Here is a 20009-nt window from a genome sequence, read left to right as displayed (position 1 = left end):
AGCAAGGAGCAAGCTAAGAAGCCTACAAGAGCCTAACTAAGCTTTCCCTATGAGAGTCTGCAGCAGCTTTCCCTTCTCTAATTAATGCAGGCACACGAGTGAGTCCAATCCCTGATGCTGCCTGCATTTTATAAGGGGGGTGGGGCTCCAGGAGGGAGGGTCAAAGTTGACCCTCATGATGTACTATGGGGGCGAACCGAACTTCCAGAAACCACCGAAGTTCGCCGTGAACTGTTCGCCGGCGAACCGTTCGGGCCATCTCTAGTAGCCAGATAATTTCTTCCAGTAGTGGTTGCCAGATGCCCCCTACCAGTATAGGTAGCCAGATGATTCCCCCCAGTATAGGTAGACAGATGACTTTTCGCATTAAAGGTAGGCATCCCATCCCAGGTAGCTAAATGATTCCCCTCCCCCCAACCTCAGAGGCGTAGCTATTGGTGGGCAAGGGGGGGCATGTGTCCCCAGGAACAGCACTGTGAGGATGCTCAGCACAGCTGCTACACCCCCATGTGTGTAAAAGGCGGCTTGCTGGCTGCCCAAAGTGCCCCTGCTTCTCTCGCTCCCTCTGCACATCTTGCTATCTAAACAGGGGAAGGGGGGCACATATGTGTATCTATGGATGGAAGGGGGCACATGTGGCTATCTAAACAGCATTTGTGTATCTGTCTCCACCCATGACCACACCCACTCTGATGCGTGCCCCCCCCCCCCCCCCAGTACTATGGGCTCCTCAGAGGCAGCAACTCTGTGACAATTAGATATCAGCTCACTGCCAAGTCCAGTCACAGGTGCAATATTTTGTAGTAAATATTTACAGAGGAATCAACTAGAAAACTTGTTGATTTTAGTCCAGGACTGCAAGAAAAAATGCTCTGAAATGTATAGTTCTGTTTCAAATATATCTGTGAAGCATTTTTAATGGCATACAGATAACAGAGAAAAAAATTAGTGCACATCAACAAATTCAAGAAGAAAAAAGATCCAGGAGCAAGAAAAAAGATCCAATCACAGCGGAGTGCTCCTGGATCTTTTTTCTTCTTGAATGCACTTTTAGTGGCATAACTTACAGTATATTCAGGAGGAGCTTGTACCTACAACAATGGAGAGTGGGTGGAAAAAATAAATTAGACCCAAGCTAAAAAGTAAAAAAATCCTTATGGGCAAAAATGTTATAGTTAAATACATCATTTATAATTAATTTGAATGTGACTGTTATCAGTTTTAATCAGTGCTGCTCGGATACCCCTTTTCAAAATCCGGATTGACCCAGATCCGGATACGGAGATATACACTGCTGAGCCGAAATTTTCGAAATTTCGCGTTAGTATAATAACGCATGCGAAATTTGCTATTACGATGCGAAATTATGGTAGCGTAATTGCCATTAAAATCGTAATTGAAAATACCGTAAGCGTAATTTTCAACGCGTAATTTCGCGTTTCGTTCATAACATAATTTCGCGTTAAACCATCCCGTAATTTCGCATTTCTTCGTAATCTCGCGAATTTCGTAATTACTTGTTAGCTATAAAAAATTACTTGTTCGCATTAGCCAATCAGAAGCAAATCAGCGGTAGTCAGACGAACGCTAACAAATTTTTGCATATAAACGCTTTTTCACGTTAAATAATGTAAAAACTAAGCATGCGCAGTTCAAGGGTGTAAACTACGCTTACAAACGTTTGCATGCAAGGCAAACGTAATTTCGCGATACCCACCGTAACGCGGAAACGACGCAAAAATTAACGCTTACAGTAATATGAACTATCGCGAAATTACGTTATGTAACTACGCTTACAAACGGTTGCATGCAAGGCAAACGTAATTTCACGATACCCACTGTAATGTGAAAATTACACGAAAATTACACTTACGCGGAATTTCGCAAAATCCTTCTTCATTACGATTATGTACTTACGGCCATAATCGTAATTACACTAATTATGCGAAATTTCGCGAAATCGTAATTAAGTCATTATGCTCATCTCTAGAGATATCCGATCCGGGTCGGATATCCAAGTTCAAAATTTTCCAATCCGAATCGGATATCCGACCCTAGTATCCGGGATATCCGGGCAAATTCGGATATCTGGATAGAAAAACCGGAAGTGGACTTTAAATTGCTTTAAAAACATTTTTTAGGGTATATGAGGCATGTAGCATCATAATTTTGTAAAGGGGAACACTAATTGATGATGTGGGGACTTAAAATCCCCCCCCCCCCCAAAAAAAAGCCTGTCAATTAACGTTAGGTCTAGGTTCCATACAGCGGTTGTGCAGCCCACATTGTGTCCGAAGTCCAACCGCACAACTGGGACATGACAGTTTTCAGCCAAGACACCTCCAAAAAATTATGCAGCAATTGTGTTTTGGGTTAAATATAGGTGGTATCAGTGGCCTGTGGCACCCTGGCCTGGCGGTGGGAGCTGCACAGGCAGCAGGAGCAGGGCAATGCAGCAGCAGCAGGTGTAATGTGTGCCAGGAGCATGCTGGATGTGGCACATTGCAATTGGCACTTAGCACGTGTCAGGTGGCACTTGGCATGTGTCACATGTCACGTGGCACTTGCCAAGTGTCACTTGAACGTGGCACTTGGCACGTGTGACGTGGCACTTGCCACATGCCATATGCATGCACCAGCCTTCTACCACTATTTGTCACCAGAAATACTGCCTATACAGGTTTTATGCAGCACCAAACTTACCAGATGCACGGAGGAGCCCAAATTAGCCAATTCAGGCATGACTATGTACTCTTTAACCACTTGAGGACCTAGGGCTTTCTACCCCTTAAGGACCGGCCACTTTTTTTCCATTCAGACCACTGCAGCTTTCACGGTTTATTGCTCGCTCATACAACCTACCACCTAAATGAATTTTGGCTCCTTTTCTTGTCACTAATAAAGCTTTCTTTTGATGCTATTTGATTGCTCCTGCGATTTTTACTTTTTATTATATTCATCAAAAAAGACATGAATTTTGGCAAAAAAAAGATTTTTTTAACTTTCTGTGCTGACATTTTTCAAATAAAGTAAAATTTCTGTATACATGCAGCGCGAAAAATGTGGACAAACATGTTTTTGATTAAAAAAAAAACCCATTCAGTGTATATTTATTGGTTTGGGTAAAAGTTATAGCGTTTACAAACTATGGTGCCAAAAGTGAATTTTCCCATTTTCAAGCATCTCTGACTTTTCTGACCCCCTGTCATGTTTCATGAGGGGCTAGAATTCCAGGATAGTATAAATACCCCCCAAATGACCCCATTTTGGAAAGAAGACATCCCAAAGTATTCACTGAGAGGCATAGTGAGTTCATAGAAGATATTATTTTTTGTCACAAGTAAGCGGAAAATGACACTTTGTGAGAAAAAAAAAAAAAAAAAAAAAGTTTCCATTTCTTCTAACTTGCGACCAAAAAAAATGAAATCTGCCACGGACTCACCATGCCCCTCTCTGAATACCTTGAAGGGTCTACTTTCCAAAATGGGATCATTTGTGGGGTGTGTTTACTGTCCTGACATTTTGGGGGGTGCTAAATTGTAAGCACCCCTGTAAAGCCTAAAGGTGCTCATTGGACTTTGGACCCCTTAGCGCAGTTAGGCTGCAAAAAAGTGCCACACATGTGGTATTGCCGTACTCAGGAGAAGTAGTATAATGTGTTTTGGGGTGTATTTTTACACATACCCATGCTGGGTGGGAGAAATATCTCTGTAAATGACAATTTGTTAATTTTTTTACACACAATTGTCCATTTACAGAGATATTTCTCCCACTCAGCATGGGTATGTGTAAAAATACACCACAAAACACATTATACTACTTCTCCTGAGTACGGCGATACCACATGTGTGGCACTTTTTTGCACCCTAACTGCGCTAAAGGGCCCAAAGTCCAATGAGTACCTTTAGGATTTCACAGGTCATTTTGAGAAATTTCGTTTCAAGACTACTCCTCACGGTTTAGGGCCCCTAAAATGCCAGGGCAGTATAGGAACCCCACAAATGACCCCATTTTAGAAAAAAGACACCCCAAGGTATTCCGTTAGTAGTATGGTGAGTTCATAGAAGATTTTATTTTTTGTCACAAGTTAGCGGAAAATGACACTTTGTGAAAAAACACAATTAAAATCAATTTCCGCTAACTTTTGACAAAAAATAAAATCTTCTATGAACTCACCATACTCCTAACGGAATACCTTGGGGTGTCTTCTTTCTAAAATGGGGTCATTTGTGGGGTTCCTATACTGCCCTGGCATTTTAGGGGCCCTAAACCGTGAGGAGTAGTCTTGAAACGAAATTTCTCAAAATGACCTGTGAAATCCTAAAGGTAATCATTGGACTTTGGGCCCTTTAGCGCAGTTAGGGTGCAAAAAAGTGCCACACATGTGGTATCGCCATACTCGGGAGAAGTAGTACAATGTGTTTTGGGGTGTATTTTTACACATACCCATGCTGGGTGGGAGAAATACCTCTGTAAATGGACAATTGTGTGTAAAAAAATCAAAAGATTGTCATTTACAGAGGTATTTCTCCCACCCAGCATGGGTATGTGTAAAAATACACCCCAAAACACATTGTACTACTTCTCCCGAGTACGGCGATACCACATGTGTGGCACTTTTTTGCACCCTAACTGCACTAAGGGGCCCAAAGTCCAATGAGTACCTTTAGGATTTCACAGGTCATTTTTGTTTCAAGACTACTCCTCACGGTTTAGGGCCCCTAAAATGCCAGGGCAGTATAGGAACCCCACTAATGACCCCATTTTAGAAAGAAGACACCCCAAGGTATTCCGTTAGGAGTATGGTGAGTTCATAGAAGTTTTTATTTTTTTGTCACAAGTTAGCGGAAATTGATTTTAATAGTTTTTTTTCACAAAGTGTCATTTTCCGCTAACTTGTGACAAAAAATAAAATCTTCTATGAACTCACCATACTCCGTACGGAATACCTTTGGGTGTCTTCTTTCTAGAATGGGGTCATTTGTGGGGTTCCTATACTGCCCTGGCATTTTAGGGGCCCTAAACCGTGAGGAGTAGTCTTGAAACCAAATGTCGCAAAATGACCTGTGAAATCCTAAAGGTACTCATTGGACTTTGGGCCCCTTAGCGTACTTAGGGTGTAAAAAAGTGCCACACATGTGGTACCGCTGTACTCAGGAGAAGTAGTATAATGCGTTTTGGGGTGTATTTTTACACATACCCATGCTAAGTGGGAGAAATATCTCTGTAAATGACAATTGTTTGATTTTTTTACACACAATTGTCCATTTACATAGAAATTTCTCCCACCCAGCATGGGTATGTGTAAAAATACACCCCAAAACACATTATACTACTTTTCCTGAGTACGGCGGTACCACATGTGTGACACTTTTTTGCAGCCTAGGTGCGCTAAGGGGCCCAACGTCCTATTCACAGGTCATTTTGAGGCATTTGTTTTCTAGACTACTCCTCGCGGTTTAGGGCCCCTAAAATGCCAGGGCAGTATAGGAACCCCACAAGTGACCCCATTTTAGAAAGAAGACACCCCAAGGTATTCCGTTAGGTGTATGGCGAGTTCATAGAAGATTTTATTTTTTGTCACAAGTTAGTGAAAAATGACACTTTGTGAAAAAAAACCAATAAAAATTAATTTCCGCTAACTTTTGACAAAAAATTAAATCTTCTATGAACTCGTCATACACCTAACATAATACCTTGGGGTGTCTTTTTTTTCTAAAATGGGGTCACTTGTGGGGTTCCTATACCGCCCTGGCATTTTACAGGCCCAAAACCGTGAGTAGTCTGGAAACCAAATGTCTCAAAATGACTGTTCAGGGGTATAAGCATCTGCAAATTTTGATGACAGGTGGTCTATGAGGGGGCGAATTTTGTGGAACCGGTCATAAGCAGGGTGGCCTTTTAGATGACAGGTTGTATTGGGCCTGATCTGATGGATAGGAGTGCTAGGGGGGTGACAGGAGGTGATTGATGGGTGTCTCAGGGGGTGGTTAGAGGGGAAAATAGATGCAATCCATGCACTGGGGAGGTGATCAAAAGGGGGTCTGAGGGTTTGGCCGAGTGATCAGGAGCCCACACGGGGCAAATTGGGGCCTGATCTGATGGGTAGGTGTGCTAGGGGGTGACAGGAGGTGATTGATGGGTGTCTCAAGGTGTGATTAGAGGGGGGAATGGATGCAAGCAATGCACTGGCGAGGTGATCAGGGCTGGGGTCTGAGGGCATTCTGAGGGTGTGGGCGGGTGATTGAGTGCCCTAGGGGCAGATAGGGGTCTAATCTGATAGGTAGCAGTGACAGGGGGTGATTGATGGGTAATTAGTGGGTGTTTAGGGTAGAGAATAGATGGAAACACTGCGCTTGGGTGGTGATCTGATGTCGGATCTGCGGGCGATCTATTGGTGTGGGTGGGTGATCAGTTTGCCCGCAAGGGGCAGGTTAGGGGCTGATTGATGGGTGGCAGTGACAGCGGGTGATTGATGGGTGGCAGTGACAGGGGGTGATTGATGGGTGGCAGTGACAGGGGGTGATTGATGGGTGATTGATAGGTGATTGACAGGTAATCAGTGGGTTATTACAGGGGAGAACAGATGTAAATATTGCACTGGCGAATTGATAAGGGGGGGTCTGAGGGCAATCTGAGCGTGTAGGCGGGCGATTGGGTGCCCGCAAGGGGCAGATTAGGGTCTGATCTGATAGGTAACAGTGACAGGTGGTGATAGGGAGTGATTGATGGGTGATTGATGGGTAATTAGTGGGTGTTTAGAGGAGAGAATAGATGGAAACACTGCGCTTGGGTGGTGATCTGATGTCGGATCTGCGGGCGATCTATTGGTGTGGGTGGGTGATCAGATTGCCCGCAAGGGGCAGGTTAGGGGCTGATTGTTGGGTGGCAGTGACAGGGGGTGATTGATGGGTGATAGGTGATTGGCAGGTGATTGACAGGTGATCAGTGGGTTATTACAGGGAAGGACAGATGTAATTAATGCACTGGCGAATTGATAAGGGGGGGGGGGGGGTCTGAGGGCAATCTGAGCGTGTGGGCGGGTGATTGGGTGCCCGCAAGGGGCAGATTAGGGTCTGATCTGATAGGTAACAGTGACAGGTGGTGATAGGGGGTGATTGATGGGTAATTAGTGGGTGTTTAGAGAAGATAACAGATGTAAACGATACATTTGGGAGGTAATCTGACGGCGGGTTTGCGGGCGATCTAATGGTGTGGGTGGGTGATCAGATTGCCCGCAAGGGGCAGGTTAGGGGCTGATTGATGGGTGGCAGTGACAGGGGGTGATTGATGGGTGATAGGTGATTGGCAGGTGATTGACAGGTGATCAGTGGGTTATTACAGGGAAGAACAGATGTAATTAATGCACTGGTGAATTGATAAGGGGGGGGTCAGACGGCAATCTGAGCGTGTGGGCGGGTGATTGGGTGCCCGCAAGGGGCAGATTAGGGTCTGATCTGATAGGTAACAGTGACAGGTGGTGATAGGGGGTGATTGATGGGTAATTAGTGGGTGTTTAGAGAAGATAACAGATGTAAACGATACATTTGGGAGGTAATCTGACGGCGGGTTTGCGGGCGATCTAATGGTGTGGGTGGGTGATCAGATTGCCCGCAAGGGGCAGGTTAGGGGCTGATTGATGGGTGGCAGTGACAGGGGGTGATTGATGGGTGATAGGTGATTGGCAGGTGATTGACAGGTGATCAGTGGGTTATTACAGGGAAGAACAGATGTAATTAATGCACTGGTGAATTGATAAGGGGGGGTCAGAGGGCAATCTGAGCGTGTGGGCGGGTGATTGGGTGCCCGCAAGGGGCAGATTAGGGTCTGATCTGATAGGTAAAAGTGACAAGTGGTGATATGGGGTGATTGATGGGTGATTGATGGGTAATTAGTGGGTGTTTAGAGGAGAGAATAGATGTAAACAATGGATTTGGGAGGTGATCTGATGTCGGATCTGTGGGCGATCTATTGGTGTGGGGGGGTGATCAGATTGCCCGCAAGGGGCAGGTTAGGGGCTGATTGATGGGTGGCAGTGACAGGGGGTGATTGACGGGTGATTGATGGGTGATTGACGGGTGATTGACAGGTGATCAGGGGGATAGATGCATACAGTAAACAGGGGGGGGTGGTCTGGGGGGGGTCTGGGGAGAATCTGAGGGGTGGGGGGTGATCAGGAGGGGGCAGGGAGCAGGGGGGGGATAAAAAAAAAATAGCGTTGACAGATAGTGACAGGGAGTGATTGATGGGTGATTAGGGGGGTGATTGGGTGCAAACAGGGGTCTGGGGGGTGGGCAGGGGGGGGGTCTGATGGGTGCTGTGGGCGATCTGGGGCAGGGGGGGGAGAAATCAGTGTGCTTGGGTGCAGACTAGGGTGGCTGCAGCCTGCCCTGGTGGTCCCTCGGACACTGGGACCACCAGGGCAGGAGGCAGCCTGTATAATACACTTTGTAAACATTACAAAGTGTATTATACACTTTGTATGCGGCGATCGCGGGGTTAACATCCCGCCGGCGCTTCCGTATAGCCGGCGGGATGTTGCGGCGAGCGAGCGGTGACAGGCGCCGGCGGAGGATCGCGTCACGGATGACGCGATCGCTCCGCCCATGCCCTTAAATGGACCGCCGCCTCTGTGGGTGAGCCGGTCCTTAAGGGCTCCACTTCCCGGCCGCCGCTGTGCGTTAGGCGGTCGGGAAGTGGTTAAAGTGCTGCAGAGGATGGCAGTGCTATATCAATACATAATAGTAATAATAATATGGTAGGACATTAGACTGTGACTATGGTAGGGATTGGCTTGTGAGCTTTTCTAAAGGGACAGTTAATGTGAACCTCCGGACTAAAAATCTACTCAGCAGAAGTGAAAAGGCTTGGTGTTTCTTTAACAGTTTCACAGCATCAGAACTTTGTTTTTCTTACCAAAGCATCATTTTTAGCTGCATTTTAAGCTAAGCTCCACCCATCAAAGAAAAAAAGCCCAGGATTTTTTTCCCTGATGCTGTGCAGAGCATGATGGGAATTCCTATGTTGTTATTCACATTGCCTAGCAACTGGGAGAGGTGCTCAGGACACAGGACAGTTGGAACTGTGTCTCATGCTCCCCGCCACCTCCTTTCAACCAAAAAGATGGCTGCCCTCATGAAATCAAACATTTGCCTGTTCTTTTAAATCAGTGTGGGTAAGAGATTATATTACCTATCTATTTTAATTAACATAACTAATGTAACTTAATGACAGTATGTTTGTTTAGGCTGGAGTTCCTCTTTAATAATGTGTGCTCTGTAAAGTGCTGTGGAAGACAAAATACTGTATTAATACATCTGATGATAACAATTAGTGTGAGATGTTATTTAAATGAATTTGGAGAGGAAGAGAGAGGCATATATGATAGATAGAGACAAAGATAGATGGAGCCAAAAAAGGGAAGGCAAGAGAAGAAGTGTAAGAGAGGAGAGGCCTAGGAAGAAGAGGAAGATGGGGGAGGGGGACAAAAAAGGGGACGAAGGAGAGAGAGAGAGAGAGAGAGAGAGAGAGAGAGAGAGAGAGAGAATGGGAGAAAGAGAGGGGGGAAAAGAGAGAGAGAGAGAGAGAGAGAGAGGAAAAAAGAGAGAGAGTGGGAGGGAGGGAGAGGAGAGATAAAGGAGGAAGCAGGGCCGAGAGTCAAGACAAGGTTCTACAGCACCTGATGCAGAGATTCCAAAGTGCACATCCCCCACCTATCCACCCCAGTATAGGTAGCTAATGTTCCTCCCATGGTAAGTAGAATCCCCCCTCCATGTATAGGAAGTCAGATGCCCCCACTATTAAAAGCCACTCCCAACCACATATGGGTAGTCAAATGTGCCCCCAGTATTAGGTAAGTCCCCCATCGGTATAGGTAGCCAAATGTTTCCACAGTATAGCTAGCCAGATGTGCCCTCAATAATAGGTAGGTTCCACCCAGTAAGAGAGTAAGAGGACAGGAGATATTTTCTTTACCAGGACTGTAGGTGTGTCCTGTTTGGCAGGGTCATGTTCAATAAGATATGAATAAGGGAGTAATAGAGATCAGAAGGACGGAGGAAGAGTGGAGAAACTGATCAAAATCAGTCAGTTAGGCAATCACACAGGCAAGCTGAGACAGCAACCAGCTCTATTCCTGGCAAGTGAGCTCATCTTAATTGCAGACCTCACACAGTGCTTTTCCATCCTGCTATCTGATGGCAGTCATCATTTAGCATTCATATAGCTTACATGCAGTGATGGGAGAAGTGTTCCCTGTGTGTTTCAGATGCTTAGGGCTTTTATTCTCCCAGGTCCCTTGTTCAAAGTGGCCTGTTCACCAGGCAAGCTCCTGTCCCATGCTAGTCTGCTAGCAGCACTTCCTGGATTCATAATTTTAAAGCTCACAGCACAGCAGTGAGAAAGGGAGCATGGTGATACAATCAAGTGAAGGCAGCAGCACAGTACCATGTTCTGCCAGAAGACTTCTGTACTGCAGGTGCTCTTTCCACAGAAGAGACATAGGCTCTGGCTGACACTGCTCAATGCTGGGCTCCAGACTTTCCTTGGACCCCATAGAGCAGTAAGACAGTGCTGACAGCAGCCCTGGGTATACCTTACTGTAAAGTGGTAACAACAGAACACGTAACCATTCACTTTTTGTATAGTGCTTTTCTCCTGATGGACTCAATAAAAAAAAAAAAACACCTGAGAGCTGCAGCCACAAGGAGTGTTATGGAGTTTTGCCCAAAACACCTTACTGATAAGGGAACTGGGTGCAGCCAGGATTTGAACCCTATAATAGCAACTATTTGGCACTAGCCCTTACAAGTCACAGAGGCATTAGATAACAAGATGGAAGAATTTACGAAAGCAGTCCAAAATGAGAAAAGAGGGAAGTTTGCTCGTGACGCAGCCGACTATACTTCCGGTTATGTCTATGCCTGGCAGAAACAACTTGCCCCGAGACGCCAGGGCCCGAGGGGTGGTAAGCCACCACGAGGACGTAAGCCCAGGGTTCCTAACCCAGGCTCTGGGGCAGACCCTGCATCAGGTACATCTGGAGCTGACTCTAGGGATCCATCCCCAAACGTAGGGGCCGGAGGAGGACCAGGAGGGGCGGCCGGAGACGCAGGAGGTGCCGGGCGAGGCAAACAACCATTGAGTCCCAGGGTGTTGAGACCCAGGAAATAAGGAAGTCTCTTGTTGTGAATATTTCCTCGTACCCCTTGTCTGTGGAGGAAACTGAGGTCTTGGAACTGGGCCTATCATATTGTCCAACATATTTTCCTAATTTTTTTGATTTGGATCAGGAACTATATCGTTTTTTCAGGTCTTTGAAACTCAAACAATTTTTCTCCAACTTACAACGGTTTACCAACAACATAGCACCAGTGGATGGTCGTTTTGAGTTAAGAACTTTGGGTTTGAGAAATCGGAGTGACTTTATACCCCCTAGTCACCCCATAATAGATACCTATATCGGTAGGGTGCAGGAAGATCTTTATAAATTGGAAGCTGACTTTCACCATGGTTAATTTAGGGTCCAGTGTAACTTAAGTCCAGCCCAGAGGAAAGCATTGGGCACATTACAAAGGAACACTGCCATCACGGTCCGCCCAGCAGACAAAGGCGGAGCAGTGGTGGTGATGGACACCACCATGTATAATGCCGAAGTGCTGCGCCAATTGGCCGACACTGAGGTTTATGAATCTATCAGCTATGACCCTGTACTCCTGATATGTTCTAAGATTGATGTTGTATTAAACTCTGCATTACACTCTGGTGTTATAGATGAGAGTCTATTCAGGTATCTTAGGGTAGAACATCCTAGCACACCGTATTTATATATATTACCCAAGATTCATAAACGGTTGGAGAGGCCACCGGGGAGGCCAATAGTGGCAGGGGTAGGTTCTATTTTTGTCCCTGTAGCCAAATTCCTCGACGGCCTTCTCCAACCACTGGTGCAAGCTTTACCTTCGTATCTACGTGATACGTCCATGTTTTTAGACACACTTAAGGATCTCAAATTTGATGGGGAAGTGTTCCTTGTCACTATGGATGTAGAAAGCCTCTACACCTCCATCCCACATGATGGGGGTGTAGAGGCAGTAGATTGGTACCTCATGATGGAGGCTGACCTCACACTGGAACAACGGAGGTTTGCTATCAAACTGTTGGAGATTGTGTTAAAGTTTAATTACTTTTGCTTTGCAGGTGCGTTCTACATGCAGAAGCGGGGCACTGCTATGGGCTCGAATGTGGCCCCCTCCTACACAAATCTGTACATGGGACTTTATGAGGAGGCCTTTGTGTACACTAACTCACTTTTCCACCGGCACGCTTTGTGCTGGTGGCGTTTTATAGATGACATCTTTTGCGTATGGAGGAGGCCACAGAGTAGCTTGCAGGATTTTGTGACACAGCTCCACGTTTCTTGTCCTTTTGTGCGCCTCACTATCCATGCTGACAGGACAATGGTCCCTTTTTTGGACGTTATGGTTTCCCTTGGTGACTCTGGGGTGATGACTGATTTGTATGTGAAAAGCACGGACCGGAATTCGGTGCTCCATTTCGATAGTTTTCACCCCATGGGCACCAAGGAGAGTATACCGCATAGCCAATTATCACGCATTGCTAGAATTGTCAGCGATGGATTTGTTCGAGAGGTGCGCGGACGTGAAATGGTGGATAAGTTTAAGGTGCGTGGTTATCCTGATCGTTGCTTTAGATCAAGAACTAAAAGGAGTGCAGGGGGTATGGGTGTGAGGTTACCTTTTGTCTCTACATACAATGTTTGCAGTGATGCTATTACTCATGGCATCCGCAAACATTGGCACATTCTGAGGGATGGACTTCCTTCAATATCGGAATTTAGGTACCCACCCCTTATGTCATTCAAACGCGCACCAACGATACGTGATAAACTCACGGCAGGTGCTCCGACACGTCCGATTGATGGTCGACGTGGTATGTATCCATGTCTTAGTTGCCACATGTGCAACAGTGTTATTCGAGGCAGGACATTCTCGCACCCATCCTTATGTACTCCTATGCAAATTAATAGGTTATATAGTTGTGACTCCACATATGTAGTGTACATGTTAAAATGCCCCTGCGGTCTCTCATATATTGGTAAGACGACTCAACGTCTTAAAGACCGCGTATCATCACATAAATCCAATATACGCAATCCACAGTGCAATTTAGCGGTGGCAGAACATTTTCATAACTTCCGACATACTGTCTCGCAATTGAGGGTCACTGTAATAGATGGGGTCCCCGTTAACTTTAGGGGAGGAAGTCGTGATAAAGAGTTGTTACGTAAGGAGGCATATTGGATTAGAAGATTAGGTACCATGGGTCCAGGTGGCTTGAATAAGGATTATGACCTTAGGTTTTGTTTGTAATGGGAGGTTGACTTCTATGGTGGTCTCTATGCATTTTTACTTATGTGTTGTATTCTATTTTTTAGGTGCTCTTTTTGTTTTTACCTGGGGCACTGGAAGGACATGATGGGTAACTTGTAAGTAATTCCCCCTTTTTCTGTATGCAGATGTGCTGTTACATTCATTCTTATGATTTATTTCATTTACGCTTTTAACTTGTAATTTTGTCCGCACATTGCATGCTGTTTGTTTACATAGGTGGTGCGGCGTTGCTATGACGCCGCACACTCCCCTTACACGTAGGGTATGGCCAGTGATCTCTACGAGCGTGAGTGCACGGCGAGTTGCCGTGACGTCACGCTGGGCGTTGCTGGGACTCGCGTCTGATTGGCCGGCGGTGTTTCACCATTCTGATTGGCCTGTGATGGCGAGACGGCGCGCTGTGAGGTGCGACCCTGGCGTGCAGTGGGGATTATCGCTCCTGGTGAGCTATACCTATGATAAATGTATTTTGAAGTTCCCCATCAGGTCCGTCTGTGTCCCCACCCACTCAGTGGGTGCCTATATATGGTGGTTGTAGTTGTGTCACTGGTGAGCAGTTTGAGAAAGGGCTTGCTAGCCCGAAACAGCGTCTGTTACTGCTGTGCTCAATAAAAGAGCCTTGAACGTATCTTGGTGGTGCCGATCCATTTATCTTCTTGCTTACAAGTCACAAGGGCACTTTTGGTGGTGTGCTGTATAATATTGACAGTCTGAACGATATCACCCTATGTGGAGATTTGTGTATGTTTTTCAGGAGTGGTGAGCACAGCAGTGTTGCTGATTATTGAACTCTCTGCAGCGATTTCAAGCATGGACACACTATCCTAATTGAAACTTTGAGGACTTTTGCAAGCCATTTGTAGTTTTACAATATAGAATTTGATACAATATTGTAACTAACAGGTTCTGGAGAGCACAGCAGTAATATTGAACTTGGTATTTGAACCCTGGTCACCTGTGTCAAAGGCATCTTTAACCAGCTTCCCATCTACAGTGAGATCTGGTAGTTAAGCAAAGTAAGGAATATAGGATATGCAGTAAGCAGAGCAAAAAGCAGTTCTGAAGTACATATTCCGAGTGTTCTGCTAATTTTCTAATGGAACCAAGCATTGAGGGTAGGAGCTCATTTGAGACTGTCAATACTTCACAACCAGCAGTGTTTCTTGATGAAGCTCAACATGTGATCGATTACCACAATTACAACTAGCCCTCTACTTTTGGCCTCGCATTGTTAACCATCTGTTCCATCTATGCTGGAGCTGGTATTCCTCCAACAGTAGCTGATATGGTCAAATTCCCAATTACCTTGGTCAGTACTATTAAATCTCTACTACACTTGATTAATATTAGGAACAACAATATGTCAATAGATGGCACTGTCTTCCATGTGCTGTATTTACTGTATAGGGCACATGGCTGTTATTCTAATATTAATGTTCTGCCTCAAGGAAAAGGAGGAGGGGGTATAATATGTGTGCACATATACAAATATGAATTACGTTTTTTTCCAGAGTAAATGAGCCATAAATTACTTTTCTCCTATGTTGCTGCCACTTACAGTAGGTAGTAGAAATTTGACCAAAGCGACAGGTTTTGAACTAGTCCATCTCTTCATAGGTGATTCTTAGCAAGGTTTTAGTTCTTTATAAAGATATTCCCTAAAAAGGATTTAAACAATAATGCTGGCAAGCTTCCCTGCTCGCTACACAGTTTTTTGGCAGGTGGACAGAGCAACTGCCATTTACTAAGTGCTTTTGAAAATAAATAAATCCCTGAGAATTCCCTATGAAGAGATGGACTAGACCAAAACCTATCGCTTCTGTCAGATTTCTGCTACCTACTGTAAGTGACAGCAACATAGGAGAAAAGTAATTTATGGCTCATTTTACTCTGGAAAAAAACGTAATTCTTATTTGTATATGTGCACACATATTATAAATTTTACATTTTTTTGCCATAGTGCCCCTTTAAATTAAACCTGAGATGAGAGGGTATAAAAAAGTTTTATACATATCTGGGGCTTCCTCCTGCCCCCTCACTGCTGATCACTCCCTCGCCAGCCTCCTCCGCCTCCTGGATTTGTCTGGCAGAACCTCCATTAGCTTTGCTAGTCGGGGCATACTGCGCATGCACAGCACCTGACGCACTCCCATCACCAGGAGTGCTGTGCGCCTGTGGGAACGCTTCGGGGAGCATGCGCGGGCATACTGGCCAACTGGTGGAGCTAACGGGGCTTCTACTGGAGTAAGGCATGGGAGCAATCTGCATGGTGGGCGCTGGAGGAAGCCCCAGATATGTATAAAAATGTATACATCTTTTATACCTTTTCATCTCAGGTACACTTTAAGTGCTTCAGAAAACAGGACTTTATTGGACCCAAGTTGGGTCGAATAGCTCAAAGAAGCTGTTTTGCATAGATAACAGCTGAAGTTTTTTTTTTTTTTAGCTTTTTCTGTACTGGAAAACAATTGCTACCAATGTTCTATTTCTTAGCTGTACACATACACATACAGTTCATTATCTCAGAAGTTTATTTTCGCTTCAGGTTTGCTTTAAATGTAACTCTCTTTTCTGTACAGAACTTCCCTAAATCATTCTAGTTTGTTTTGTAAAACGTTCAAGGTTAAGTTGCTCTTTGTATTTTATAGTAAAAACACACCACATCTTATTAAAGAGCAGGCAGATTTCAATGTAACAGTGTATATTATTAATAAATTTGCTACATACAAACTAAACTGGTTTTAAAATAAAGCCTTTATCACAAGGAATGACACAATACCTGCATTTAACTTTTTCTCTCAATTGTACATAAAATCGTATTCACATACTGCCATCATGTGGCAAATACAAAAAATGAGCTTTTATTTTTTTCCATATAATAAAATCCAATGCTGTCACAACACCATAATGCTTTCAAATAATTATTAACATAAAATAAAGCAATGTATATGGATAAGGCACTCATGTAAGAAAAACATTCAGTTTTGAATAAATGTATGTTTTACTAAGTAATAACAGAAAGCTGAATGAGACCTTGCATTGGCAAAATAGAGATTGTAGCAGGTCAATGTCATCCACTGTGTTAGAATATGCAATATGTCTTTTCCGTTTAGTTTTCAAAAGGTTTTTTGTTTTTTTTCTGAAATTGTCCACGTCCTCAAATATACATATCCTCATGTAAAAACTGTTAGATTCACTTATAACAAGATCTTCCACTACTATTTTAGTAACCATTAAAGTATACCTAAACGTTTTAATAAGTCCGGTACATGGCTGATATTTTAGTTTTCTGTGTTTTACTCTTCTAACTTTGTGGTGTAAGTGAAGTAAAAGCTCTATTATAATTAAAGATAAAGGAATCCATGTTATACCTTTAGCCAGTTTATTATAGAATGACATCCTCTCAGACTGCTCTATTCACCTACTGTGTCTCATTATTTCATATGAAGAACAAAAACTGGTCGATTTAGATGCTGACATTTCGTGGACCAAAGCAGAACATTTCTCAAATTTTTAAATGTTTGATGATTTACATTTGAAGTTATGTGAGAATATTGGTAAAATGGAATCTGTTATTATGCAGACCAAGAGGTCTACGGAGGCATCCAATTCCCAATTTGTTGCTTTGGAGATGTACATAAGCATGGGCAAACAAGGACCGGGTCGCAATCTGGTCCCTTTGGAGGTGGGGGGGCTTAGATGCAACCATCCTGGACGAGGAAAGAAACAGAGACAAAAATGAAAAGGTCCCAGAGATCCCTCATCTTCAGAGAGGGAGAGGCGGTACAACAGAGTAAAGTGAGCAGGAGGTAAACATTTTAGATCAAGAATTGATAATTCCGAACAGGAAAATTCAAGCACTGTAGAAAACTTGTCTAGTGTTGGGCTAATGCCAGAAAGCTGCTCTCCCGGGGTCTTAGCTATGTCCCCACCTGTCATTTTGATGTCTTTCAGACACTACTTGATGCTAACAAGCATGTTAGTAATATTCCCCTGAAAAAGCTTTTTGCTTCAAGTGTGGACATGCCTGGACCCCCTGATGTTTTAAAACTCAGTGCACCGCAGGATGTCCCCAACATTCCTCTTTTTAAGGAGGCCAAACTAGTTGCTAGTTTACAACAACTGTCCTCTGAATCTGTGGGAGAGGTGGGGATCAAAGAAGTGCCGTATGTTAGGATTACAAATCAATGACTACTAACCAGTACACTTCAGGTCTACACCTGTTGATATGTGGCAAGAAGCTGTAGAGTGTGAGCTCATTAAATTGCAGGAGATTTAAAACTCTGCCTCCAATTTGTTGTTGGGTGAGAAAGTGGCGATAGGTTCTTTGAAAGAGAATTCTCTGCATCCCCGGTTAGGGTAAGATCCAGAAAATCGATCTCTCTAGTTTCACATGACATAGTAAATGATACATTCAAATTGTTTTTATTGAACTATGTGAGAAATTCCCACATGGTATCAGGTGGTTTAGACCAGACCACAAGCAAGTCATCAATGTACCTGCCATACCAGGTCAAGTACCCATAAAAGGGGTTCCCATCTCCAAAGATGCAGTGCTCCTCTCACCAACCCATGTAGAGGCTGGCAAGTGAGAGAGAAAATTTTGCCCCCCTTGAAACGCTGCACATGCAACACATATGCAACAATGGGGTCCCTGGTTTAAAACACAGACAGGACATCGTCTGCATTTCTATCTAGAACTTCCGAGAAGCTGTGTTCTGGCAATGCAGTCTTGGGGGCCAGCAGTTGTTATCCACGACACACTATTAGGGCAGTCATGGTGGGCGAGTTTTTTTTTTTGGGGGGGGGGGGACCAGGGGGGCACGATGGCTGGCTGGCCCATTTAAATGATCAAAACCAATGTTTGTATGGTGAACTTTAGATATTTTTTTTGCCTAATTCAGGTAATACAATTAAGGCTAACTAGTTCAGTAATGATAGGAACCAAATGTAAACATGACAAACAGAACTTAGAGGCTTTTGAGCAGAAGAGATTGTAAAAATGATGGTGGTATTATGGAAGAAAATTTACCAAAATATGTACTTGGCTAGTTGCTAGCAAGCTGCTCCTGTGTGGACAGGTCACAGACAAATCATGCCAGACCCCAGCCTGTGTCTGATTACTCTACAAGAAGGGGAGTGGGAAGAGGCAGGAGGAAGAGAAACACTTTGTGTGTAATTCCTCGTCTTAGTAGCTAAGCTCTGCTGCAGACTAGAGCTTGTATTTTACAGACAGGAAGTTTTGAATCAGAATAATACCATTTATTGGCTAATTTAAAAGAAAAACAATATGATTTCAGCTAGTAAGCATTCTTCAGACTCTATTCCTGTTGACTGACAACGTTAGAACATACAATCAGAAGGAGGTAGAGGGATTTATTTTGCAAATACAGTAGAAGTATAATCCAGATACATTAATTACAAGGGATCTTGCAAGGATTGTGAGGTTTTTATGGCAAATAGATAAGACCCTTGGTTTACTTAAAGAGGAACTCCAGTGAAAATAATGTAATAAAAAAGTGCTTCATTTTTACAATCCCTGATTTACATTCTGACATTTATTACATGGTGTCATTTTTACTGTTGGCAGGTGATGTAGCTGCTGCATGCTTTTTTGGCAGTTGGAAATAGCTGTAAACAGCTATTTCCCACAATGCAACAAGGTTCATAGACTGGAAACTGCCAGGAGTACCACGGTCCTCAGAGTTTCTTGTGGGAGGGATTTCACCACAATATCAATGTCATACAGCGCCCCCTGATGGTCTGTTTGTGAAAAGATTTCTCATGTAAAAGGGGGTATCAGCTACTGATTGGGATAAAGTTCAATTCCTGGTCAGAGTTTCTCTTTAACGCTTACAACTGAGGCTGATATGGAGTTTTTTTACAGACCCTATCCTGTTTAGTGTATGCTGATAGAGATTAGAAACAGTTAACTGTATTTTACTGAGCAGGTTGGTTGGTTGGTTGGTCGGTCACTCGGGGGGGGGGGGGGGGGCACAGTGATTCCTGGGGGGGAAGACCTGGAAGAATTTTTCACATTTTCTGCCCTGACAGAAAGTATATAAATCTCTTCCACAGGGACATATACTGCAATAAATATATTTTTTTGAAATAAGAAGCTTTGTCAGATTATTGTTGTTCTGTTTTGCCCAGAGGACTAGTGTTGCAGTTTATGCTTGTGTTTCCCTTAAATTCATGCCAAACACTGTTTATTTCAGTACAAATATCAATAAACCAAATATCAATATGTTTAAAGGAAGAATTCATTAGCAGAAACAGTTAGGCCGAGGGCGTCTGCAATAGCCACTGAGCAGGAAGTGTCAAACATGTTTTCTTACATGGACAGTAAAAACCATGACTCCACCCAGGGCCAATAAATATCAACCATGTTTCATCTGCTACAATTTTCTGCACGTTGGTTTAGCTAGTTAGATTGACACGTAATGTTGGGAAAAGTGTTTAGAAAACAAAATTGTGATTTGCATTGTTGTGTGGAGCCTCGTCCCTTCTAACCACTGCTATGTGACTTTGGAGCTACATTAACTGTAGTTATAGTGGTACAGGTGGGGTACCAAGCACTCACACCTCCCAAGACCA

Source organism: Hyperolius riggenbachi, chromosome 2 (assembly GCF_040937935.1).
Source record: "Hyperolius riggenbachi isolate aHypRig1 chromosome 2, aHypRig1.pri, whole genome shotgun sequence".
Lineage (NCBI taxonomy): Eukaryota > Metazoa > Chordata > Amphibia > Anura > Hyperoliidae > Hyperolius > Hyperolius riggenbachi.
This window is presented reverse-complemented; position numbering follows the sequence as displayed.